The 26,503-nt window shown below is 41.3% G+C and overlaps 1 long non-coding RNA gene and 1 pseudogene across 1 annotated transcript; both read left to right on the forward strand.

Moving 5' to 3' along the window:
• Window positions 1-1,570: 1,570 nt before the first annotated feature.
• Window positions 1,571-26,210, forward strand: LOC143809984 (uncharacterized). The gene is made up of 4 exons (XR_013222573.1): window positions 1,571-1,699; window positions 1,735-1,806; window positions 12,433-12,574; window positions 25,822-26,210. It is a non-coding gene; the product is annotated as an uncharacterized LOC143809984 (long non-coding RNA).
• Window positions 19,684-21,874, forward strand: LOC143808989 (catenin beta-1 pseudogene; annotated as a pseudogene).
• Window positions 26,211-26,503: the final 293 nt, after the last annotated feature.

Below are 26,503 nucleotides of genomic sequence, written 5' to 3' on the forward strand. Positions count from 1 at the left end.
GAAGACATCGCTGGATCGGTGTCACACACACCGATTCAGCGATGTCAGCGGGGCCTCAACGACCAAAAAAAGGTCCAGGCCATTCCGACACGACCAGCGATCTCGCAGCAGGGGCCTGATCGCTGGTACGTGTCACACATAGCGAGATCGCTATGGAGGTCGCTGTTGCGTCACAAAACTTATGACTCAGCAGCGATCTCGCTAGCGATCTCGCTATGTGAGACGGGGCCTTAACGGGACCCATATACAACAGATATAGATGATGGCCAAATGAAGTTTTGGATGGTTGTCCCGATGGCAGCTATCTCTCTGGACTCCTCCAAACACAGGAGTATTTGCTCTGCTGATCACTCATCCTTTTTCTACAAAAGAGCCTTTGTCAGACTCCCCTGGTGACAGTTTATCTTGCCAAGAACAAAAAGAACAGCAGTCTGAAATAGGGCATGACTGATCCTTTTCTTCAATAATATCAGCAGGGGTGGGTCGATAGTCCCCCGTTTGCATTATTACTGCAGAGCCTACAGACGCTGAGGGTTTGACCAATGGTAGTTTAATATGTAAGGGAGCATTTACAGTTGGAGCTCTCATCAAGCCTAATAACAAACATCATACTGTATGTTCCTTATTTTCAGCGGAGAGCGAGACACATGCACAGTCACCTCTCCACTGCACTGAATGTAATGCATGAACCTAACTGGATAGAATTAGCTACATACCCTGGGGATACGCCTGGTAAGCCATGTCAATTTTGACTCCCTTTTGAAGGGAATCTTACTTCAGAGTATTTTTTTCTTTGATAGAAGCAAAACCCTTTATTCAAGAATTATCAAGTTTTGTTCAAATGTGTTGTATTTGCCCAATCTGGACCTTTTGAAATTCTTTGAATAACATATTTTCTGAATTAGCGTTTGAACGCTTCTGAAGTAACACATGTTTGGATGATACACCCCAGGCATCTTAGCAGGAGGTCAGGTTTTCTGTGTAGCTGTTCTGTGGTTCCTGTTACCTTTCTACATTTCTAGCCAAAAGTAGGTGCAAAGAGATTAGTTAGCTCAGGTAAGAAATCATCAGCGCTCTATCTTGGGGTTACTTCATAGCACAAACCTCCTCTTCTAATGACACTTATTTACTTCATAGTTTCCTTAGCAGGGGGTTATACAAATTATAATAAGTAATATTAGTAGTGTTATAAAGTAAACCTGGTTTGTGGTAAGATCACACCCAGGATTAGTGTTTGAATATGTGAGATTAATTCCAGTGAAACTTGGGTAAAGTCTTTTCTTTATTGAATTGAATATATAGAGTGCCAAATCGTTTGAGCTCCGCATCAGGATTGGGCAGTGTACGACCAATTTTTAATACTTTTGTATGAGGTTGCATTTTTCTATTATCTGTCTAACCACTCCATAATATTACTGTAATTTTTTCTGTGAAAGACAAAAATACACAAATATTTTGTGCTTTTTGCCAACTGAGAATACATGGGAACATGGACATCATGATCTGTATTGCATTGGATTTATATGTGACTCCAGAAATCTAATCTTACAAACACAAAACTTAAGTTGACATACAACTTACTGACGCACACTGGATTTTTTTTTTGGCAAATGAGGGTCAGTCGCAATTCTAAGTATAGAAAATTTTGCTGAATAATTATTATGTAAAGTTACAGAAAATACAAATGCCAACAAGAATGGTGGTGGTCCTCGTGTCCCCAGTAATTAGAGAAAGACAAAAAATGAACATTTTTGAAGCAAAGTTTTCCCAGCCACCAAGTGTCATATTTAGAACAAGAAGATGGAGGTAAGTAATCAGTTAATTTACAACTCAAGTCAAATCTGTTATATTCCTGACTTAAATTTAAGTATATGGAGAGAGGTTGGGCAAATTCTTTCACATGATGATCCTAAGGGGATTTCCAACTACTGTGGACTTATAATCATGGTAAATACCTACAATTTTGTCTTCCTTCCATTCAGGGCCAATTCAAGATTTTCTAGATATTAAGAATACAAACAAAAAGTATATATTTATTGAAAAAATATATATAAAAGTATACATAGATATATCCTAGTAGCAACTGGCACTACAACGTTTTTGTCATGCCCGCAGTTGGCGCATGTGGTTCGTGGACCCACTGTGCCACAGGGCCAGACCTACCTTGGAAGTTGAACAGCTAAGCCACTACCTGGTGTTTACTGGAGATCCTGATGGTGGAGACAGACTAGGTTGCAGGTAACCGGCAGGTACTACTCCTAGGCTGGTGCCGTTACTGCAGCTGCCGATCTCAGGGATCGCGTTCGCTGACAAAGGGAGACGTGACTGAGGTCACTTACTAGCAGTATACAGATATGGATGGAATGTACAGAGAGCTTGGATGTTGAAGATAGGTTCTTGTTCACACTCATAAATATCAGGAAACAGTTCTGGAACTGGCCGCAGAAGGTCCAGGGACAACAGGACAAGGAGGCCGAGTTTAGGTACTCAGACAGATGCCGCTGAAGCGGTCAAAGGAACAAGGACAAACGATACAAGGCTAACGGGATCACTGGATATGGGAATAACTTTAAGACACTAAGGACCTGGCAACATACAGTTGCACATACTAACAAAACTAAGAATAACTATAGGGGTTGCTCAGGCACCTACCAATTGGGGAGGATGGCTTATATACAAGATGCCTCCCAGCTATTGGCTGGGAGACACCTTGCAGATGATTACTTTAACAAAATGCCTTCAATCTGTCTGCTGGGGGCATTTTGCCATATGCATGTGCGACGCCCACCAAGTCAACTACATACCGGACACATGACACAAACAAGTCACACACACCTCACACGTGATGCAAATATATTACTGACACATACATACATGACACGCACACTTCACTCACAAATTTCATACATAATGCACACACATTACTCACTCATTACATAGATAACACATACATATCACTCACACTTTACATTCATAATACACAAATGTCACTCACATATTACACACATAATACATATATTCCTCACAAATTATATTCATTATGCACACATCTCTCACATAAAAGAGTAAATCTGGCTTTACTCACTCTTACATTAATAGGTGAGCTGGGCAGGTGACATCATACTTACTAATATCTACTGGGTAAAGATGAGTGGATTAGGCAAAATTCGTATTCTTTTGTTCATGCACACTTTGCCAGGAAATTTGATCAGCAGAGAAGCTATCCTCTTTAAATTTAATGTCTCTTACTATCTTTTGGGGTCTCTCCAGACCCTAGAGCCTAATAAACATAAGATGTAAAAAATGAAAAATACGCATAGTGGGTACGGAAAGTATTCAGACCCCTTTAAATTTTCAATCTTTGTTTCATTGCAGCCATTTGGTAAATTCAAAAAAGTGAATTTCTTTTTTCACTACCCCCTTAACCCTTGGAGCTTTTTTCGGTTTTGCGTTTTCGTTTTTTGCTCCCCTTCTTCCCAGAGCCATAACTTTTTTAATTTTCTGTTAATATGGCCATGTGGGGCTTGTTTTTTTGCAGGATGAGTTGTACTTTTGAACAACACCATTGGCTTTACCATGTCTTGTACTAGAAAACGGGAAAAAAATTCCAAGTGCGGTGAAATTACAAAAAAAGTGTAATCAAACACTGGTTTCTTGTTTGGCTTTTTTTACTAGGTTTACTAAATGCTAAAATTGACCTGCTATTATGATTCTACAGGGGATTATGAGTTCATAGACACCAAACATGTTTAGGTTCTTTTTTATCTATATGGTGAAAAAAAAATTTCAAACTTTGTTAATAAAAAAAACTGTGCCATTTTCCGATACCCATAGCGTCTCCATGTTTCATGATCTCGGGTTTGGTGAGGGCTTATTTTGTGCATGCCGAGCTGACATTTTTAATTATACCATTTTGGTGTAGATACGATCTTTTGATCACCCGTTATTGAATTTTAATGCAATGTCATAGCGACTAAAAAAACTTAATTATGGCGTTTTGACTTTTTTCTCGCTATGGCCTTTAGCGACCAGGTGCTACGCCGTTTAGCGATCCTTTTTTTTATTCATAGATCGGGCGATTCTGAATGCGGTGATACCAAATATGTGTATATTTGATTTTATTTTAATTGTTTTATTTTGAATGGGGCGAAAGGGGGGTGATTTGAACTGTTATATATATATATATTTTTTACAGTTTTAAAAACTTTTTTTTATTTTTGGCATGATTCAATAGTCTCCATGAGAGACTAGAAGCTGCCATAGCCCGATCGGCTCTGCTACATAGAGGCGATGATCAGATCGCCTCTATAAAGCAGATTTACTCACTTTCTATGAGTGCCGACCAATGGGTGGCGCTTACAGCAAGCCAGCACTGATAACCATAGAGGTCTCCAGGAGACCTCCGGTTGTCATGTCAACACACTGGTGACCCGCAATCATGTGAACGGGTCACCGGTGTGAGTATTTCCGGCGGATTGATTTAAATGCCATTGTCAGCAGCATTTAAGAGGTTAATAGCTGAGGGTGGATCGCGATTCCACGGTGGCTATTCCGGGCACATGTCAGCTATTCAAAACAGCTATGTGCCGGGAAAGAAGTGGGCTCACAGCCGGAAGTCACATCAAAGGAAGGGAGTCCGACATTGACATAGTATTACGCCCGATATCAGAAAGGGGTAAATGTACACTCTGCACCCCATCTTGACAGAAAAAAAACAGAAATGTAGACATTTTTGCAAATTTGTAAAAAAAGAAAAACTGAAATATCACAATGTCATAAGTATTCAGACCCTTTGCTTAGACACTCATATTTAAGTCACATGCTGTCCATTTACTTGTGATCCTCCTTGAGATGGTCTACTCCTTCATTGGAGTTCAGCTGAGTTTACTTAAACTTATAGGACTTGATTTGGAAAGGCACACACCTGTCTATTTAAGACCTCACAGCTCACAGTGCATGTAAGACCAAATGAGAATCATGAGGTCAAAGGAACTGGTCAAGGAGCTCATAGACAGAATTGTGGCAAGGCAAAGATCTAGCCAAGGTTACAAAATAATTTTTGCAGTACTCAAGGTTCTTAAGGGCACAGTGGCCTCCATATTCCTTATATGGAAGAAGTTTGGGACCACCAGAAGTCTTCTTAGACCTGGCCATCCAGACAAACTGAGCAATCGTGAGAGATGAGCCTTAGTGAGAGAGGTAAAGAAGAACCCCAAGATCACTGTGGCTGAGCTCCAGAGATGCAGTAGGGAGAAGTAAGAAAGTTCCACAAAGTCAACTATCACTGCAGCCCTCCACCAGTCAGGCTTTTATGGCAGAGTGACCCAATGGAAGCCGCTACTCAGTGCAAGACATATGAAAGACCGCATTGAGTTTGCTAAAAAACACATGAAGGACTCCCAGACTATGAGAAATAAGATTCTCTGGTCTGAAGAGACGAATATAGAACTTTTTGGTAATAATTCTAAGTGGTATGTGTGGAGAAATCCAGGCACTGCTCATCAACTGTCCAATGCAATCCCAACAGTGAAACATGGTGGTGGCAGCATCATGCTATATGGGTGTTCTTCAGCTGCAGGAACAGGATGACTGGTTATCATTGAAGGAAACATGAATGCGGCAAAGTATAGACATTTCCTGGATGATAACCTCTTCCAGAGAGCTCTGGACCTCAGATATGGCCAAAGGTTCACCTTCCAAAAAGAGAATGACCCTAAGCACACTGTTAAAATAGCAAATGAGTGGCTTCAGAACAACCCTGTGACCATTCTTGACTTGCTGAGCCAGAGCCCTGACCTAAACCCAATTGAGCATCTCTGGAGAGACCTGAAAATGGCAGTCCACCAATGTTCCCTATCCAACCTGAAGGAACTGGAGAGGATCTGCAAGGAAGAATGGCAGAGGATTTCCAAATCCACGTGTGAAAAACTTGTTGCATCATTCCCAAGAAGACTCACGGCAGTACTAGCTCAAAAGGATGCTTCTACTAAATACTGAGCAAAGGGTCTGAATACTTATGACCATGTGATATTTCAGTTTTTCTTTTTTTAAAAATTTGCAAAAATTTCTGCATTTCAGTTTTTTTTTCAGGCAGGATGGAGTGCAGAGTGTACATTAACACCTTTCTGCCATCAGACGTACTATCCTGTCCATGTGACCTGGGAATTAATTCCCATGGACGGAATAGTACATCATACGGGAGCAGATGCGCTCACGGGGGAGTGCAGCCGATCTCGGCTGGGTGTCAGCTGATTATCACAGCTGACACCTGGTACTATGTGCCAGGAGTGGTCACTCCTGGCACTTCAACCCCTGGAACACTGTGATCAAACAAGATCGCAGTGTTCTGGTGGCATAGGGAAGCATCGCGCAAGGAGAGGGCTCACTGCGTGCTCCCTGAGATGCTCAGAACAACGCAATGTGATCGCGTTGTTCCCAGGGTCTCCTCCCTGCAGGCCCACAAGATGCAAGATGGCCGCGGGGTCCTTCCGGGTCCTGCAGGGAGGTGGCTTGCCAGCGCCTGCTAACAGCAGGTGCTGAGAAGCCTCCTACACTGCATGTCAGATCACTGATATGACACAGTGTTCTGCAAAGTGTCAGATCAGTGATCTGACTTTATACAGTGATGTACCACCATGGGACAATGTAAAAAAGTAAAAAAAAAAAAAGAATTAACATGTGTAAATTTTTTTAAAAAAAGTCCTAAATAAAGAAAAATAAATAAAGAAATGTATTTTTATGTAAAAAAAATGTATTGATGTAAATAAAATAACAATAAAATCCACACATATTTAGTATCGCCGCATCCGTAACGACCCAACCTATAAAACTGTCCCAATAGTAAACCCAGTCAGTGAACACTGTAAAAAAATAAATAAAAAACAATGCAAAAAACAATGCTTTATCATCATACCACTGAACATAAAGTGGAATAACATGCGATCAAAAAGACGGATACAAATACACATGGTACCACTGAAAACGTCATCTTGTCTCGCAAAAAACGAGCCACCACACAGCATCATCAGCAAAAAATAAAAAAGTTATAGCCCTCATAATAAAGCGATGCAAAAATAATTATTTTTATAAAAAATTGTTTTCATTGTATAAAAGAGCCAAAACATTAAAAAATATAAACGAGGTATCGCTCTAATCGTACTAACCCGAAGAATAAAACTGCCTTATCAATTTTACCACACGTGGAATGGTATAAACCCCCCTAAAAAATAAATTCATGAATTGCTGGCTTTTGCTCATTCTGCCTCCCAAAAATCGTGATAAAAAGCAATAAAAAAGGTAATGTGCCCAAAAATGGTACCAATAAAAACGTCAATGTGTCCTGCAAAAAACAAGACCTCACATAACTCTGGGGGCCAAAATATGAAAAATTATAGCTCTCAAAATGTGGTGATGCAAAAACTATTTTTTGCAATAAAAAGCTTATTTTAGTGTGTGACAGCTGCCAAATAAAAACCTGCTATAAAAACCCACTATAAATAGTAAATCACCTCCTTAGTTAGGGAAAAACAATAAAATAAAAAAAATGTATTTATTTCCATTTTTCCATTAGGGTTAGGGCTAAAGTTAGGTTTGGGGCTAAAGTTAGGGTTAGAGTTAAGGCTAAATTTATGGTTAGGGTTGGGGCTAAAGTTAGGGTTGGGGCTAGAGATGGGGTTAGGGTTTGGATTACATTTACAGGTGGGATTAGGTTTAGAGGTGTGTCAGGGTTAGGGGTGTGGTTAGGGTTATGGTTAGGGTTGGGATTAAAGCTAGGGGTGTGTTGGGGTTAGGGGTGTGTTGGAGTTAGGGGTGTGGTTACAGTTGGAATTAGGGTTAGGGGTGTGTTCGGGTGAGGGTGTGGTTAGGGTTGGGATTAGGGTTAGGGGTGTGTTAGGGTTGGAGTTAGAATTGGGGGGTTTCCACTGTTTAGGCACATCAGGGGCTCTCCAAATGCGATCTGAATTCCAGCCAATGTTGCATTGAAAAAGTAAAACGGTGCTCCTTCCCTTCCAAACTCTGCTGTGTGCCTAAACAGTGGTTTTCCCCCACATATGGGGTATTAGTGTACTCAGGGCAAATTGGACAACTTTTGCATTCCAATTTCTCCTGTTACCATTGGGAAAATACAGAACTGGGGGCTAAAAAAAATCATTTTTATGGAACAAAAATTATTTTTTATTTTCACGGCTCTGCGTTATAAACTGTAGTGAAACACTTGGGGGTTCAAAGTTCTCATAACACATCTAGATAAGTTCCTTGGGCAGTCTAGTTTACAATATGAGGTCAATTGTGGTGGGTTTCCACTGTTTAGGTACATCAGGGGCTCTGCAAACGCAACAAGACACCCTTAGACCATTCCATCTATGTCTGCATTCCAAAATGGCCCTCCTTTCAATTTCTCCTGTTACCCTTGGGAAAATAAAAAATTGGTGGTGAAAACATCATTTTTGTGACTTTTTATTTTTAAGGCTTTACATTATAAACTTCTGTGTAGCATTTGGGGGTTCAAAGTGCTCACCACACATCTAGATACCTTCCATAGGTGATCTACTTTCCAAAATGGTGTCATTTGTGGGAGTTTCCACTGTTTAGGCACAACAGGGGCTCTCCAAATGCAACATGGTGTCCTATCTCAATTCCAGCCAATTTTGCGTTGAAAAAACAAACGGCGATCCTTCCCTTCTGAGCTCTGCCATGCGCCCAAACAGTGATTTACCCCCACATTTGGAGTATCAGCGTACTGAGGACAAATTGTACAAGAATGTTTGGCTTCCAATTTCTCCTGTTACCCTTGGCAAAATAAAACAAATTGGATCTGAAAAAAAATGTTTGTGAAAAAAAGTTAAATGTTAATTTTTTTTAAACATTCCAAAAATTCCAGTGAAGCACCAGAAGGGTTAATAAACTTCTTGTATGTGGTTTTGAGCACCTTGCGGGGGTACACTTTTTAGAATGGTGTCACTTTTGGATATTTACTATCATATAGACCCCTCAAAGTGGCTTCAAATGTGATGTGGTCCCTAAAAAAAATTGTGTTGTAAAAGTGAGAAATCGCTGGTCAACTTTTAACCCTTATAACTTCCTAACAAATAAAAATTTTGTTTCCAAAATTGTGCTGATGCAAAGTAGACATGTGGGAAATGTTACTTATTAAGTATTTTGTGTGACATATCTCTGTGGTGATTTAAGGGCATGAAAATTCAAAGTTGGAAAATTGCGAAATTTTTAACATTTTTGCCAAATTTCCATTTTTTACACATAAATGCAGGTAATATCAAGGAAATGTTACCACTATCGTGAAGTACAATATGTTATGAGAAAACCTAGTCAGAATCACTGGGATTCATGCAAGCATTCTATAGTTGTTACCTCATAAAAAGACAGTGGTCAGAATTGTAAAAATTGGCCCAGTCATTAACATGCAAACCATCCTTGGGGGTTAAGGGGTTAATGAAAAAAATGAACTTTTTTCAATTTACCAAATGGCTGCAATGAAACAAAGAATGAAAAATGTAAAGGGGTCTGAATACTTTCCGTACCCACTGTATACTTACCTCACCGTTCAACTCTCCAGTTCCTCTGTTCTTCACTTTCACATGTCTAGTCCTCGTCACATCTTATAGCCACCGTGAGCGCTGCAAACCCATGACTCTTCATGCTTAGCAGGGACTTTCAGCTTTGAAGGGCTTTAGGGATTCGGCACAAGTGCACGAGAGTTCACCTGTATCATGACGACATGGTGTGCATCATTACCTTACACATGCATGGGCAAAACTATCCGGATCCTCATCAGAGCCAGAAGTCATTGTGTACCATGAGAGGATTCAGCATTCACAGTGATGAAAAGAAGATGCGACAAGAACCAGATGGATGACCACTGTCGGACACAGTCAGAAAAGGGCCCCTGTGCAAGAACAATATTATGGGCCCTTTGCAGCCCGAGAACTCCTAAAAATGCAAAATTGCACTTGCTTTGGAGTGAGAAATGGGCCCCCTTACCTCTTGGGCCCCTGTGCGGCTGCACAGGTTGCACCAATGGTATGTCCGCCCCTGTGGATGACAGTGAGAAGGTAAGGAGCTGCAGAGGTCAAGAGGAATTATTTTTATTTTTTAAACTTTACAGTTCAGAAAAATGGCCACCATTTTTCTGAATCTACATGGAAGTGAATTAAAATTTTGTAATAATAGAGTAGAATTAAATTCCACTCAAATATATTTGTTCATTTGTACTGCTGTGACAGGTGTGCACTTTCCTCTTGGCAGGTATCAGTAGATGTGATGTAATTTGCCCTACACACCTCTGAATGCAAAAGAGAGTTAAGGCAGATTAACCCTTTAAATTTCTATGAATGTCAGTAAAACATTACATACATACTGTGCAGATGTCACACATCACATACACATCACCACCACATTACATAAATGCTGCACAAAACATCATAAACATGTCATTCAGACTGCAATACACTGCAGACTATACCTGGATACTTCACACTGGCATTTTTACTGGCACTCTTAGTTTGGTCAGAGTGTCATTGAATGTATTGATAATTTTATATTAACTATAATACAAGCAGGGGCGTAACTACAACAGGTGCAGGGGTTGCAAACGCACCCGGGCCCTGGAGCCTAGGGGGCCCTAAAAGTCCCTTTGGCCTATATAAAAAGACTATTGCTATTAAAGATTTTAAATATTTGGGGGCCCCTTTGGAGCCTTCACATTGGGGCCCATGAGTTTCAAGTTACGCCACTGAATACAAGTATGTTCATGGTTCCCTGATTATTACTGTGACTGATTTATTTTGTGCAAGCACTTTAAAACCCTCCTTTCTTTTTGATCTATTTATTTCTGATTTAACATATCATTTTTTTGGCATGTTTTGATATTCCACTGACCACGCTGCCTTTACTTTTTGGGTTTTAATGGGGGTTTTTTTAGGTGTCATTTCTTTGAATTTATGTGTGTTTAGTTAATTGTAACTAATAAAAAATTTTATGCACATAATTTTTTCTATTGCTTTAATTTTAGTATAGTACTTCTTTGACGAGTTGATTATTGGTTTATATTGGTTTTTGGGAACTCTGACAAATGTTACTAATCATTTTTTGGTTATTTTTGTATGGGTCTTTGGGTTTATTATTGGTCATCAAATCTTATCAGCTTGTAATATACCTACTGTCAGGATTCAGCTGTACTTTGCTGGTTCCAATGGTCACTATGTAACCACTCATAAGTGATTTTCATACTCACGAACAAGTGCTGACTGCCTTCTCTTACTGATTCTCCCAAAGAAGTGTGACTATAGATTTTGACTAAACATTGAGAAAATCAGGAAGAGCAGCTAGTCGGCACATGACTGAAAGTATGCAAATAGCCAGGGCGTATTTGCCACTAGGCACTTGAGGGCACGTGCCTAGGGCGCCAGGATGCGGGGGGCAGCACCTGAGCAAGTTGTGTTTTTTTTTTCATAACTAAAGTCCGTGGTCACCGCCCGCCCAAACCTCACGACCGCCCACCCACCGCCCGCCCACCTGACCACCTCCCCACCTCCCTCGTTGCAGACATAATACTCACCTTTCTCCTCCATTCCGAAAGAACCTGTATCTCTGTCCTGGCGCTGCAGCTTCTTCCTGTGTGAGCGGTCACATGGTACCGCTCATTAAGGTCATGAATATGGATGCATATTCATGACCTTAATGAGCGGTACCACGTGAACGCTCACACAGGAAGAAGCTGCAGCGCCGGGACAGAGATGCAGGGACTTTCAGCGCAGAGGAGAAAGGTGAGTATGACAGGGAAGGGAGGGAGGAGGAGGACAGAGGAGGATGAGAGGAGGACATAGGAGGATGGGAGGAGGACAGGGGATGGATGGGGAGCCATGCATACAAGATGGGACGGAGCCGGGGGGAAACCGAGCCATGCATACAAGATGGGACAGGGGGAGCCGAGCCATGCATACAAGATTGGGGGCATGTATGAGGAAACAATATGGGACAATGAGGGCTTGTATGAGGAAACAGTACAGGGGAATCGGGGGCATATCTGAGAAAACAGTATGGGGAAAAGGGGGGCATATATGAGGAAACAGTATGGGGGATGGATGCCGACACTATGAGGAGCGAATGGGGGAATGTATGCGGACACAGTATGAGTAGCGATGTGAAAAATGTATGTGGACAGAGTTCGGAGAGTGAGGGAGATGGGATGTGTGCAGACACAGAATGTGGTGTGGGGAGAAGTGTGATGAGAGAGTATGGGGGGGACACAGTATGAGAGGACAGTTTGAAGAGGGTGCTGGTATGGAAAGGAGAGGTCAGTGTGAAGAGCATGTACCATAAGAGGGACAGTGTGGGGGTCATATTTTGTGCAGACAATATAGTGAGGGACAATTTTTTATTCAGGAGCATTATAATGACACATGTATCTTTAAGGGCATCATGTGGAGATTTTCTGCAAAAGAGTGGAGAAGATGGAATTCTGCAGAGATGGCTGTGAATGACAAAACTCATCATGGGGTCTGGACAAGATGAAGAAAAGAAGGAGAAGGACTCCAGAGATGACGTCATCTATAAGGTACCTGGATGTAAATGTTATTTGTGATACTGACTAACTCTCATGTTTTTATTTATGTTAGGAGCATTAAAGGGGATGTCCAGGTTTGTAATGCATCTGCAGTCATTCTTTGTGACTGCAGACTTCTGACTTCTCACAGTGCGCCCTGCATGCTGTCAGGATTCTCTCGTGCTGGCGATTTACATACATGTGGTCATGTGCTGACTAGACATGTGTGGCCTCACTCACTGAAAATGAACTGAGCAAGGCCGGGCACATCTAGTCAGAATGTGGTCAAAAGTATACAAATTACATGCTTGTGCTGACATGACTGTCCACCGGCAGGGAGAATCTTAAAAGTGTGCAGTGCATTAGCTGTGAGAATTCAGAAGCTGCAATGTCAGTATTCAGCTCTGCAGGTTCCAGTAGTCATCACATGGATACTTCACTCACATGCGACTTTCACACTTATGGTCCTGTGACACCGAGCTTCTCTTCCCGCTTCTCTCAGTTTTTCATTGAACATTGAGAGCATTAGGGAGAGGAGCTCATGGGTACATGACTGAGTGCAAATCGCATATGTCCTGGGGGGGCCAAACTGAATTCTTGCCCCGGGTGCCAGAAACCCTAGGTACACCTCTGCCGGTATGCCACTGCAAGAGGTGATTACCGGGTCCAGTGGAGGGATGTGTGTGCACAGGCAGTGAGGCAGGGACTGAGGATGTGCACAGAGAGAGAATGGAGACCCGGAGACTGCCCGTCCCAGTCTACGCCGTAGCCTGGAGCCCTCATTATCATAGGAATATGTCAGTTAATAAATTGTTTTTCTAAAGCTTTATAGTGTAGTTTTAGGTCGGGGGGATGGTTAGGGATGAGCTAGCAAGGTGCAGGGACAGGTAGTGATGGTTACTTGCGGACATGTGCAGCATTTGCGGTTTTGCACTTGCCGTGAGACAAAAAAAACACTGCTAGCAGCGTTTTTTTCCATTGCTGCAAATCCTATATTTGCCGGATAGCGGCAAAACCGCAAGTGCCGCACATGTCCGCAAGTCCCATAGGGAATGAATGAGGCCGAATGCACTGTTGCTGTAAGTGATCCATTACGCGGCAGATGCGGAAAAACTGCCGGATCTGCTGCAAAAGGCTACTTTCACATCAGCGATTTTTGTCAAAGTCACTGCCGATAGTGTCATACTCACCAATGGGGGAGGCAGCACTAAAAGTGCCTAGGGCAGCAGAAACTCTAAATACAGCCCTGCAAATAGCACATTAGCAGTCACATGATGACTATTCAAACCGTTGCGTATACAATAGGGCGCCAAACTGAATTTTTCCCCCAGATGTGGGAAAACAGAGTTGTCTCTGGCTTATGTATGCCAAAAGCATATGCCTTGTCTGTGTACATAAAAATTGTACAAATGTAGTTGTTTTACAAATCTAGTATTAATAATTGAAGGATTATGTTGTATAAGATAAGGTCACAGAACCCTTTCCAGTCTGTGAATATAAAGACTTTTGTGGCAATTAAAAGATCAGTGTGACTTGTCTACTTATTCCAGAATGAACAACTCAATGAAAACATCAATATACACTAAGTACATCTTTACTGTCTTCTGCAAAAATGAAATTAACCCAGTCATGAATGAATAATCGCTCTCCCTGTGAATAATTTTAGCTCAGTAAATGCTGTGTAAACTTAGTAATTGTGTTCAGTTTTGGGGATTGGCTCTTTCCACCATACTGAGCAAGCACCTTATCAAAAGGTGCATAAATCATTCAAACAATCACATCGAAACACAAACAACCAAAGTAGGTTGAAAACTGTTTGCGAAAGACTTAAAGGCTATTTTTTTTTTTTTAAATAGGCTGATATATAACTACAGTGAATGTTAATTTACTAATAAACAAAGTTAGATTTTCTTACTCAGAATGCAATGAGGCCATATTTCAGGTAAACTTCTGTTTATTTTAACTTGCTAAAGCACTTAAATTGCGTCATGACCCACACTGATAAAGTATAATATTAAGCCCTGTTTACACACCCAATTGTCATCCGCTTGTAATGAAATTAATATTAATTAAAAAAAAACTGTGTTGCAAAAAATAAATATGTTAACAAATGAAGTAACATATGGCCAACTGTTATGATTCCTTTTCCATAGACTTCTGCTAAAAAATGCATCCATTTGGTGCCGAGTTTTTTAACCCCTTAACCCCCAGGGCTTTTTTAGTTTTAGTTTTTTTGCTCCACTTCTTCTCAGAGCCATAACTTTTTATTTTTCCATCAATATGGCCATGTGAGGGCTTGTTTTTTGCGGGACGAGTTGTACTTTTGAACAACACCATTGGTTTTACCATGTCATGTACTAAAAAAATGGGGAAAAAATTCCAATTGCAATCCCACACTGTTTTTTCTTGTCTGGCTTTTTCAGGTTCACAAATGCTAAAACTGACCTGCCTTTATGATTCTCCAGGTAATTACAAGTTCATAGACACCAAACATTTCTAGGTTCTAAGTGGTGAAAAAAAATCCAAACTTCGTTAAAAAAAAAAAAATTGCGCCGCTTTCAGATACCTGTCAGAGTTTGACAGCGGCATTTAACTGGTTAATAGATGCGGGTGGATCGCGATTACACCCGCGGCTATTGCGGGCACATGTCAGCTGTTCAAAACAGCTGACATGTCCCAGGAAAGATGTGGGCTCACCACCGGAGCCCACATCAAAGGGAGGGAGTCTGACATCGGCGTACTATTACACCCGATGTCGGAAAGGGGTTAAACCAAACAAAAATGGTGTAAACTAAATTTTTTGATCCAGCTGAAAAACAGCAATAATTACATTTTAGAACATTTCCATCTTCATTGTAATGAATGGATCCTGTGTATCATTTTATTTCCCTTCTTTGTCATCCAAAAATGGAAATAATTACTGGATATGTGAGTATTGCCTGACAGGTGATATGCAGATGGGCATTGTTAATATTTTTCTGATTAGAATTGTAGAGTCAGCAATAAAATTTAAACATTTTGTATTAAAAGACTCTGTCAGCACAGAAAGACTGCTCAAACCAAGAACAGGCGCTCGATGCGCTCTTGATGAACAGAAGGAAGCCCAGACACTAGGGAAAAGCTGAGTGGAGACCCCTAGGCAGATCCGATAACACCCTACCTGCCCTACCACCCCTAAATTGATTTCTCATCAATCACTGAGCAGGAACCTAAACCCTGTATCTGCCTTGAGCTAAGCCCTGGATAAGGAAGGGGAGGGGATAAGCACTGGTCAATCCCCACTTTAAACGAAAGACAAAAGGTAGACAGACAAAGGGAATGAACTTAGCTTGAACAGACATCAAATGTCCTCAAACAGCTCCAGAGAGGAAGTTAGCCAATTGCTCTAGCTCAAAGCCTTTTCAAGGGAAAAATGTGAATATCACCGGCGACACTCTGCAGCAGACTGGGGATACATAAACCCCCAGGTCCAGGTGTATAAACTAGAGCTGGAGGGAGGTTGCTGCTGGGTCCAAGAGTCGGAAGGATTAAGGAGGCGTCTGTAATTTCAAACGCAGAGACCTTCTGCAGCCAGGTGCTGAGCCACAGTCTGTTGCATCTGACACACTGTGTCTCTCACAGTTGAAGTGTATGTACAGTACGAATTACAGACCTCTACATTCTTTGTAGGTGGCAAAACTTGCAAAATCAGTAGTGTATCAAATACTTATTTTCCTCACTGTATAGCCCACAAAAAAGCAATGTCTTTTAACAAGCAGTGCAAAAAAATCATTTTTATTGGGATAAGGAATAGAATTGATGTTTTCAAAGTGAAGACACAATGGCTGTTTAATAATCCATCGAAAAATTATCACAATTTTGGGAGCAGTTTCAGGTTTCTTATCTTTACCCTGTGCAGGGTAGGTTTCCCAAAAGCGGTAAATATAAAACACAATGGACAGGCAGGAGATGTGTGTCTTTATAGTGGCACTGAATAGGGTTGCACAGAAATGTTGTGACTTTCAAAGCAATTTAAATATAGTACATGAAGAATGGCATGCTGACTTAATTAAAAGTGCACTGATGGGGTCCTATCCTGTAAAATATATGAATAAGAATCTGGCCCTCAAAAAAATGAAATTTTAAGTTTTATTCCAAAAAGGAAAAAAAAAAATGTAAATTTCATTTTTTCAAAGCAGTTTTAGCCAGAGTTTTAGCAAAATTGCTTTGATAAATTGGGTCCTATCTATACAGTTTCTTCAGTGGTTTAAGGCTTTATCTCCCTATTTTCATGGCAAAGCTGTGCGATGTGACATCCTCTCACTATCCTGATTTACCACTGAGTGACAGCTGCATTTTCTGCTTTTAAACATATTCTCTTCTGATTGTTTATGCTATACTAGATGATGTGATAACTGCCAAGCATTAGGCAGAAGCCTGCTCACCTGGCTGTACCCGACTTTGTGACTCTTCTGTGGCTGATGCTATCGCATGTTGTTCGTTGTTTATGCTGCTTTGGCTGTTGTGAGGCAGTGACTGGTGTTACAAGTGAGGGTCACTGTATGTTCCCCCCAGGATGCGCACGGAGGTGTATTGAGGCTATGAGAGGGCATTGCAGTCACAGGCGTAGCTGTGGTTGCAATGTAGAATAAAGTGAGTATTGGTCTTGGACATGGATGATTTATGGAAAACCTGTTTTGAAAGAGACTGCAGATGGTATTGGTGCAGTTCGTTTCATTCCGGGCCGGGTTTTCCACGTGGCTGAAGGCCACAGGTTGCTAGTTAAAATCCTTGCAGTATAGGGTTTGGGTGTGTCAGGTTTAGTGTCAGTCTGGTGTTTGGAGGAGTACAGAGCAGTCGGCTCTGCAGAGCTCCACCTGTATGAGGAACCACAGGCCAGCGGAGCCAAGCAGCCAAGGCAGCTGAAAGCCTGACACCCACAGCATACACAGCGGTGCAGTCACCCATGTGAACTTGTCCCAAATGGAGGTCTGTCTTGTTTAGTGACTGTAACTTGTAGGATATGGTTCCCCGCTGCGATCCGGAGGATATCGTGTACTGTGTGTTGCTGTGAGTAGAACATTAACACGGTGGTGTAGTCGTCCATGACAACAGTCAGATGTGAGTGTTTAGTGACTGTAATCCAGAGGATATGGTTCCTGGCTGAGATCCAGAGGCTATCATGTGCTGTGTGTTTTGAGTTGAACATTAAAGAGTTTTTTGCTTTGAACTTGCTGGGTCACTGCCTCATCACTGCATACGGAGCTACCGCTGTACTACACTATGCAAATTTTATTTTGCTTTTTAAAGAAATAACTGCCAACTTATCAATTAGATTTCTTGGTTGCAGTTTTATCTGCATCTGAATGTTATAACTCCTATTACAATATGTGATTGAAAAGCACTTTGCTCTGGGCTTGCCCATGGAACAATGTCAATGGATAATACAAATAAAATGAAAGTTTATCCTTATAATAATCTTTTGCAGCTGCCTAATCACAGCTCAAAATAGTATTCAAAAAGCTCTTGGGGATAAGTGTCATGATCAACGCCGGGGTTTTGCCTTGTCTCTCCTTTTCCGGTCTGGTCATGTCAGGGGTTAACTTTCCCTGCCTTGTTCCTGTGTCTGGTCTGCTATATCTCTGTGCTGCAACATGTGTGAGGTGCCAGTTATATTGCTTGCCTTCGGCGTGCTAGCTGGCTCTGGTGAGTTCCTGATCTGTCCTGCTGCATTCATCTGACCCGAACCGTGTCTGTTGACCTTCCACCTACCCGTCTCTGCTCCTTATTTCTCTGTGTGTTTGGATCCCTGGTATTTAACTTAAGCTTGGCTCTGACCTGATTCTGTCTCCCACTTCTGGTATCTCTGCTACTGACCAGTACTGACCTTTTGCTCTCGTCTGACTCTGTGCCTTTGTTTTCCCTTTGGTACTGCGTTATCCTCTGGTATCGACTCGGCTCTCTGACTATTCCGCTACCACCTAGTGGTAGCTTTGCTGTATTACTGTGGGTCTGCTTCATAGCAGGATATTCCGCTTACTCTCCACTCTTTTGCTATCTAGTGGAGTTTGTGTTACTCTGCATTTACCCTCAGTATTACAGCATGACAAAAAGTAATGGTATATGTATGCTTTAATGACATTAAAAATTCTGCACTCATAAAATTTGTAATTTTTATTAAAGGACAGCTTAGCACAGTATTACTTGTATGCAGATTCAATGTTTAACTACTGGGATTGTTTAAGGAAACACTCCAACTCAATATGTATGTTCAGCATGTAGAGTCTTTGGATGTGTTTCAATACATACTAATCACTGTCTACTCTGATTTTCATCACTGTTCTAAATATCTTTTGAACTGCATTGCTTCAATTAAAGCTAGTCTTATATGTTGACCAGCAGTCACTTTTTCAATGTATGAAACCACAAGGTGTGGTTCTTTTACGCTTACATTGGGAAAGCAACTATGGGGTCGACCAAGGAGACACTGTGTGAGCCAGCTGAGCTAAATAATGAGCATGTTGTTCAGTGGATCAGATTGTTACTAAAAACGAGAGAGGATGATGATCAGTATGCATTTCATCATATCCACAAAATACTACGTATATATTGATAAGGTATTTGAGGACTGGGAATGCTTCTTTAACTACACTCCATTTCTATATTGAGGTGCACAGAAAAGGGCATGCGATAGAAGACAATATTTTTTTTCAGATTGTTTTCTAACTTACATTTTTTCTTTTTATTTTGATTACAGGTTCCAAATAAGTTCTTACTGGCCCCTACTCAAACATATCCCAGATAAAAGCTTTGATCAAAAATCGATCCACCTGCTTATTTTATTATTTTGGTGTCGCGTTGTGTGGAGGGAGAGAGGTACGTTACTAACTTGGAAGCCACGTGGAGATTGCGTATAACAGGGATTTATTAACATTACCATGTGACTTGCGTACATCCTGGTACAGAACCCTATGTAACGTGATTCCTGATGTGCGGCGCGGAATAAGGAGAGCGAGGGTTGGAGGAGGAGGCCGAGACTGGACAACATTGTTATAGCAGCCGGAGCATGGAGTCTAGGACTGAGCGGCTTCCACATTACAGCAGTCTGTCTTGGACTGAAACATGGCAAATCGGAGCTAGACATGGCAATGGAGCCAGATCGGAAAGCGGCAGTCAGTCACTGGCAACAGCAGTCTTATTTGGATTCTGGAATTCATTCTGGAGCTACTACTGCCCCATCTCTTAGCGGGAAGGGAAATCCAAATAAGGACGATGTGGACACATCCCAAGTACTGTATGTGGCAGATATTGATGGGCAGTTTACAGTGACCAGAGCCCAGAGGGTACATGCTGCCATGTTTCCAGAAACTCTAGACGAAGGCATGCAGATTCCCTCAACACAGTTTGATTCTACTCATCCTACAAATGTGCAGCGCTTGGCAGAATTTTCCCAGATACTGAAACATGCTGTAGTCAACTTGATAAACTATCAAGATGATGCAGAATTGGCTACCCGATCTATTCCTCAGCTAACAAAACTGCTTAATGATGAGGATCAGGTTGTGTTTAGCAAAGCTGCAGTTATGGTTCATCAATTGTTAAAAAAAGGAAGCTTCCCGCCATGCTATCACGCGTTCTCCACAACTGGTTTCTGCGATTGCTCGTACCATGCAAAACACAAATGATGTAGAAACAGTGTGGTGTACTGCTGGTAAGTGTCACAAACTTTCTCATCATCGTGAAGGGTTGCTGGCCATGTCCAAATCTGGAGGCATTCCTGCTTTGTTTAAAATGCTTTTGTCACCTGTGGTTTCTGTGCTCTTTTACGCAATCACAACACTGCACAATCTTCTCTTCCATGAACAAGGTTCAAAAATGGCAGTTCGCTTAGCTGGTGGGTTGCAGAAAATGGTTGCCCTGCTGAAGATAACAAATGTCAAATTTTTAGCCATTACAACAGATTGTCTCCAAATTTTAGCTTATGGGAACCAAGAGAGCAAGTTAATAATTCTTGCAAGTGGTGGTACTCAAACATTTTTCTCAATAATGAAGACGTACAGTTATGAGAAACTTCTGTGGACCACAAGTTGTGTGCTGAAGGTGTTATATGTCGGCTCCAGCAACATGCCTGCTATTGTTCAAGCAGGTTGCATGCAAGCTTTGGGGTTGCACCTCACAGACCCAAGCCAGCATCTGGTACAGAATTGTCTTTGGACATTAAGAAATCTTTCCGATGCTGCAACTAAACAGGAGGGAATGGAGGAAGGTCTTCTAGGAACTCTTGCTCAGCTGCTTGGGTCAGATGATATCAACGTTGTAACTTGTGCAGCTGGTATTCTGTCCAATCTCACATGCAACAACTAGAAGTATAAGATGTCTGTGTATAAGAAAATTGAGGGCACTCACCGGTCTTCACTAGATTAAGTCCTTTATTAATAAAATGTGTCACACGAATTCATGGCCGGAGTCAATGGAGCCGAAGCTCATGTGAGCAGGGGAGATTGATTGGGAGAAGTATAAGATGATGGTCTGTCAAGTTGGGGGTATTAAGGCACTAGTGCACATAGTTCTGCGTGCTGGTGACAGAGAGGACATCACAGAACCTGCTATATGTGCGCTTCCTAACCTTACCAGTAGACACCAAGAAGCAGAGATGGCTCAGAATGCTGTATGACTCTACTATGGACTCCCAGTGGTGGTAAAGTTACTGCATCCACCCTCTCACTGGCCCCTCTTTAAGACCACTGTTGACTTGATTCGTAACCTTGCATTGTGCCAGGCTAACCATGCACCATTACGTGAACAAGGTGCTATCCAAGGCTGGATCAGCTTCTGGTCCATGCACACCAGGACACCCAACATCGCACATCTATGGGGGGTACACAGCGGCAGTTTGTGAAAGGTGTACCTATGGAAAAAATTGTTGAAGGGAGCACATAGGCTCTTTATATTCTTGAATGGGATGTGCACAACAGAATTGTTATCCGAGGGCTAAATACCATTCCACTTTTTGTTCAGCTGTTATACTCTCCCATTGAAAACATCTAATGGGTTGCAGCTGGTGTGCTCTGTGAACTGGCTCAAGACAAGGAAGCCGCTGAAGCTATTGAGGCTAAAGGTGCTACTGGCTCTCTGACAGAACTGCTTCACTCAAGAAATGTAGGAGTTGCAACATACGCAGCCGCTGTACTATTCCATATGTATGAAGAAAAGCCTCAGGACTACAAGAAGCGTTTGTCAGTTGAACTTACAAGCTCTCTGTTCAGAACTGAGCCAATGCCTGAGGCTGGAAATCTTGGTGTTGACATATGTACTCTTGGATAAAGACAATAAGTGCTGCTGGAGAAAAGAGCGCAATAGGGTCTTATCGGATACAATTGAATAGAAAGATCAGATTCTACTCACTGATTTAAAGCCAAAGGATAAACCCGCAGGTATATCCTGCTGTAGCAGATCCACCTGTCCACTCGTGACCAACCAGAGATAAAAAAAATGGTAAAAACGTGGATTTAATCTGCGCAGCTGAATAATTCAAGGTCCAGATATGTAGCCATTAGATCGTGGATTTATTCAACGCGTTTCAAAGTACAATACTTTTTCATCAGGAACACCACAAATATTATGGACCCAATGATGGACCATGATGTGGGAGGACATCATCCTGGTGCTGAATATACCCAGTTGATGGCTTGCCCAATTTAGGCCACACTCAGGATCTTATGAATGGCCGCCCCCCAGGTGACAGCAATCATTTGGCCTGGTTTGACACTGACCTGTAAATATATCTATTTTCGTTATTGTCAGATTGAATTTGCATTGTAATTGGCCAGTAGAGCTGCTGAGAGAGGGCTCAAGTGGTGGACTGGTTATCTCAGAAAGTGCCTGACACACTAACCAAGCTGAGTTTTCTATGGGAACAATGGAAGCTAACTTAATGTTCTGGTCCTTACTTTTGGTTGGAGGAACAATACCAATGGATTTTTGGAAGTGACTCGTTCATCAAGAATGCACAAGAATTGATTGCAAGCTGGAACTTCTCTAACACCTTGCTTCTTTTTATTTATTTATTTTTTTAATCTCTGTAATGGTACTGACCTATCTTGCTTTTCTTAGTATTTAGATTTATTTTCCCTTTCTGCTGTAACATTTTAAGTCTCTGTAGTATTCAGTTAGTGCATATTGCTAAAGCGGTTTCTAATTTTTAAGGATCAAGTAAGTGTAGAACACTAATTCATAATCACTCTAATTGTATTCTGAATAAAGTGGAACATTGTGTAGCCTTTTTGTATATTACATTTTTTTCTGTGATTTATTACAGGCATGGTTCTTTGGGAACTTGATCCCACCATAGCTTCTACTGGCCTGTTTTAGTCTCATAATGATGTGTAATTACTGACTCACTTAATAATAATAGGAAAAGTCAGTGGTTGACTGCTTGAAAATGGATATGGGAAAAAAGTTTCCGTCTTAGGCTTGGAGAAGTCATCATCAGCCTTAGCATCCAAGTTCAATGCAGCTTGAAATGGAAGGGTTCAGCTAGTGAAAGCAAACAGTAACTCAGAATTCAGTTGATGAGCACAACCAGCATTCACCTCAGGAGTGGCATTCGTCCATTCTCCGAGGTAGCTGATGCTCTTATAACTGGCTCAGAAAATATGTAAAAGGCTGGCTTCCTGTATTCAATTGTCCTCACCACTATAAACTGAAATCCTTGCCAACGGCACTTCCATGCTGAACAGGACAAAGAGCAGAATCATCCTGATCATGCTCCAGACATGACTCCTGCCCAGCAGAAAAAGAGAAGTTTGCGATAAAAAAAAGTGCTCCCATGGAATCTAACACATACATTTTACGGTTGGAGTAAAATAGTTTAAGGGGGCAGTATGGGGGTAAGTGAAAGAGGTAACTGTATAGAGACTGGTCAGTGTGGGAGGTGGAAATATAGCGAGGCAGCAGCATAGGGAAACAGTGTGAGCGCACAGCATGGACAGAATGCGAGTAAAAAGTGTGAGAAGGGGAAAATATTTGGTATCGAATAGAGAGGGTACTGTATGGGGGAAAGCATGAGAAGGGGACACAGTACAGTGACAACACAGTATGGGGTACAGCATAGAGAGGGGCAACATTGGGGTAAAGTTTGAGAAGGGACCGCATTATAGCAACCGGGCAGTATGGGGAATAGTATAGAAAGGGGCAGTGTGGAGATATAGTATGAGGGCACAGTATTGAGGGGAGAGTATGCAGAAGAGAAAGGAAAGTATTAGGAGGGGCCCAGTATATAGATTGGGCAGTGTAGGGGGAAAATATGGCGCACACTATAGAGAGGGGGCAGCATAAAGAGACAGTGTGGGGGCACAGTATGTGGGGGAGAATGCAGAGGGGGAAAGTATGAGTTGGCACATTATATAGACTGGAGAGTATGGGGGAACACAGTTTAAGGGTACAGAGTGAAGAGGACGTCCAGTATAGCAATGGGGCAGCATAAGGGGGACAATTAAGATCTGTACAGTGTGACAATTTTTCTTTTGGGATACTTTTGGGAGTGCTAAGAAGCTGGCAACTCCCTTCTAGTCCAGAAAAAAACAATTACAACTGTTTTATAAACATGATAACCTACAGTGTCAGTACAAACAAAAAGGAAAAAATGAGATTACTGTCACAAGATAAAGCAAATTGATCAAGAAATATGCAGTGAGTCTGGAAAAAAGGAGAACGGAGGTGCATATTACCTAAAAAAAAATGTATAGAAAAAAGTGTAAAATACAGAAGAGGGGCTGCTGTATAGATAGCATGCATATGTGCATCATTATTGCAATATATAGTAGGTACCTATAGTATAGTTGCTTATATGTAATGCAATTATGTAATAAATGTAAGTATGATACACATACAAATAAATAACCAACATAGATCAAAGCATGGAATGTGTTCATCTCGGTACAAGTAAGTGAAGTGCTAATGTAAATAAATCCTGGTTATGGTATAATTAATCCAATATAGGCATCGATATGGATCATATTATGTGTGCAATAAAGTGCAAATGCAAATCAACCCTGATATGTAAATCCATGAGGCAAGTTGATCTCAATTAAATAAAGTGCACATGCAAATAGATCCAATAAAGTGATTCAAAGTTGCCAAATTATTATTTTTATTCTTTCAAGAAGGATGCTTGTCTATTGATCTTTGATCATCTGTAAAAATGATGCCAAAGATGGTATAAAAAATTACTGAAAAGCAGTCAATAAGTATTTCATTATTTCATGATGCTTAGGGAAGCTGTCTAGCTATGGGACATCTTTTGTATACTTACCGTGGTCTTCGGTACTAGCTGGCCTACTCATGAGTCTCCCTTCCTTATTCCTTATAACATCTGATTGCCAAGTGAGCACTAATGCAGATTGAACACTCATGGATAAACAACAGGATCGTTGTCTGTGTCCCACCCAGGGGCTTAACTACAACAGGTGCAGGGGTTGCAATCACACCCTGGCCCTGGAGTCTAGAGGGTCCTAAAAGTCCCTTTGGCCTATAGAAAAAGACTATTGCTATTAAAAAATTAAAATATTTGGGGGCCCCGTTGGAGCTTTCGCATTGGGGCCCATGAGTTTCAAGTTACGCCACTGGTCCCACCACTATTGCTTGAGCGCTTTCAGCATTAGCGGCAGGCAGAGAGGCTGTGACTGTAACTCCAACTGTATTTACTAGTGATGAGCGAATGTACTCGTTTATGTAGGGTGCAGGCCGGGCCCTTCAGTAGTGGCTGGGTAATATGGGTTGTCTGTCCTGTGGGTATACATATGGTATTGGCAGCCCACCTTATACGATAGTAGGTATGCTGGAAAAATGCTGTTATGCAGACAGAAGAGCATCTCACGTAATAGTGTTCATGGCACCTTATGCACGCCTATGGGCAGTTTGAATAATTGGCAGACACCCTGTAGATGTTTGGTTGTTTAATAAATGGTCCTATTTTATTATTATTATTATTATTATTATTATTATTATTATTATTATTATTTATATAGCACCATTAATTAATTCCATGGTGCTGTACATGAGAAGGGGTTACGTACAGAGTTATAGATATCATTTACAGTCAAAAAAATGTACAATGACAGATTGGTACAGGGGGAGAGGAATATTTTGCACCTGTGCTGCCCCCGCCTTTATCATGGGGGACCTGCTGCATCCTGTTGTGCATATGTGACTCGACATGATATTGCAAGTACGGCTGTTTTTTCTGTGATGTCTTTTATTGATTTTTGGCCTTTTTTCAGTTAATTATTTTTGATTGCTGGGCTGATGAAGAACTGACATTTGGATGGGAAGAATAAGGGATCAGAGCTGGTGACATTACACGTATCGCCAAGTCAACAATGGACTGCTGAAAACCACACCTTTGACTCCCCACTCAACCCCTACTATGTCATTCTTGTGAACTGGTGACAAAATACCTTGTGTTCTGACTAGCGATTTACAAGTTGCCATAGACTTTAAAAATGCTGTGTACTATTCCCAATATTATGTATATCCCTTGTTGTCAAAAAGTAATAACAGAATTTTTTTGATTCACAGATCCAAGGAACATAGAGTCTAATACATATGATGTTGCAAGATAACCCATGAGTGTAATTTAAACAAGCCAATAAACAAAAGACCGCTTGTCCCTTATTGCCACTTGCAATTATTTCTTTAAGTTGGCCATGTAAATAGTATGACATCCCATGGGCACAGAGCAATCATATTAATGATCCTTCTGCATGTAGAACGTTTGGCGGCCTGTATAAACAAGCCAGTAAAATGCAGTTTGTGCATAGCCAAAGACGGTGTGTGCAAACAGGCCGGTAAAATACAGCTTTTATATAGCCAATGGTCCAGTATGTGCATGTGACCTAATTTTGTATCTCGGTTACCATTGAGTTCTCAAAAAATGATAGAGGAATTTAACAAAAATGAAAG

The sequence above is a fragment of the Ranitomeya variabilis genome, chromosome 2 (assembly GCF_051348905.1).
Source record: "Ranitomeya variabilis isolate aRanVar5 chromosome 2, aRanVar5.hap1, whole genome shotgun sequence".
NCBI lineage: Eukaryota > Metazoa > Chordata > Amphibia > Anura > Dendrobatidae > Ranitomeya > Ranitomeya variabilis.